The following is a 2181-nucleotide window of genomic DNA, read 5'->3' on the forward strand; positions in this document are numbered from 1 at the left end:
GAAAAGATGCTCATCACTAATCATCAGGGAAATGCAAATTAAAACCACAATGATATACCACCTCACACCTGTCAGAATGGCTAAAATTAACAACATAAGAAATAACAGGTGTTAGCAAGGATGTGGAGAAAAATGAAATGTACATTGTTGGGAATGCAAACTGGTGTAGGCACTGTGGAAAACAATATGGAAGTTTCTCAAAAAAAAAGAAGTGGAATTATATGATCCTGTAATTCTATTATTATGTAATTTATGAAAACAAAGAACATATTTGAATATGAAAATACTAATTTGAAAAGATATTTGCACCCCTAATTTTATTGCTGCATTATTTACAAAAGCCAAGATATGGAAGCAACCCGTGCCCATTCATAGATGAATGGACAAAGAAACTGTGGTGTGTGTGTGTGCTCGCACACACAAACATGAATATTATTCAGCTATAAAATAGAATGAAATCTTGCCATTTGCAATAACATGTATGGATCTAGAGGGTCTAATGCTAAGTGAAATAAGTCAGAGAAAGACAAATACCACATGATTTCATTCACATGGAATTTAAGAAACTAAACAAATTTTAAAAAATGGTTAAGACTCTTAACTGTAGAGAACAAACTGATGGTTACTGGAGGGAAGGGGAGTAGGATGGGAGAAATAGGTACAGGGGATTAAGAGTACATTTACTGTGGTGAACAATGAGTAATGTGTAGATTGTTGAATCACTGTATTGTACACTTGAAACTAATATAACACTCTGTGTTAATTATACTTGAATAAAGAATATGAACATTTCTAAAAGGCTCTGAGTACCAAAAAAAAACCCTATGACAGCTTAAATTATAATTATGCATCATCATTTTCCCTCTTTTTAAAAGTTTTCAATGTTTTTTTTTTTTTTTTTTTTTATAGAGAGAGAGNATCATCGTTTTCCCTCTGAAGTGTTTTATTGTCTCTGTGTTCCTGAGGGTAAATGTACATGAAAATACAACCCTGCCACAAGCTTTTATTCAGCATGCTATCTCCTAACCTCTTTAGATAAAGTTTCATTCTTATTTCATATCTCAGCTCAAGACTCACTTCTTTAGGAATGCCTGGCCTCAATTTCCAATATAGGCAAACTCCATTGTTATAGAACTGAGTTCTTTGCTTTAGAGGATTTAACTTGGATTTTTTTTTTAATATTTTTATTTATTTCTAGGATAGAGAGAGACAGTGTGAACAGGGGAGGGTCAGAGAGAGAGGGAGACACAGACTCCGAAACAGGCTCCAGGCTCTGAGCTGGCAGTCAGCACAGAGCCCAACGCGGGGCTCGAACCCACGAACCGCGAGATCATGACCTAAGCGAAAATCGGACACTTAACTGACTAAGCCACCCAGGCGCCCCTGGATTTTTAATTAAACAGAATTTTGTGCTTATTTGCCTGATACTATCTCCCACACTAAAATATGTGCTTCATGAGAGGACGGACCGTGTCTTTACTAATCTTTACTTTATTATCATTGCTTAAAATATTATTTGTGAAAGGTAGGTATTTAAAAACATTAGTATTGGGGCGCCTGGGTGGCTTAGTTGGTTAAGCCTCCAACTTCAACTTCAACTTAGGTCATGATCTCACCGTTCATACGTTCGAGCCCCGCATCATCTAGCTCAGAGCCTGGAGCCTGGTTCGGATTCTGTGTCTCCCTCTCTCTCTGCCCTTCCCCTGCTCATTCTCTCTCTCTTCTCTCTCTCTCTCTCTCTCTCAGAACTAAATAAAACATTTAAAAAAATTTAAAAACATTAGTATAGGGGTGCCTGGGTGACTTGGTCATTTGAGCTTCTGACCCTTGATTTTGGCTTAGGTCATGATTCCAGGGTCATGGGATTGAGCCCGTGATGCTGAGCATGGAACCTGCTTAAGATCCTCTCTCTCTCTCTCTCTCTCTCTCTCTCTCTCNTCCCCCACTTACGCTCTTTCTCTCTCTCTCAATAAATAGCATTAGAATAAACTAAATAAATGAATATTGTTTTCAAAAGTCAAGAAAGAGGAATTGAAAATAGAAAAATAATATTTAATTTAGCAACATGTAACTCGTGTGAAATTAGGAAGAGCTAGCTCAGTAAAGCATTTGTGATGGAAAAATGAAGTTCATTGAAGAACAAATAGAAAATAAAACATAGTGGTAAAGAACAAACAACTT

Source organism: Crocuta crocuta, unplaced genomic scaffold (genome assembly GCF_008692635.1).
Source record: "Crocuta crocuta isolate KB4526 unplaced genomic scaffold, BGI_CrCroc_1.0 scaffold1025, whole genome shotgun sequence".
Taxonomy (NCBI): Eukaryota; Metazoa; Chordata; class Mammalia; order Carnivora; family Hyaenidae; genus Crocuta; species Crocuta crocuta.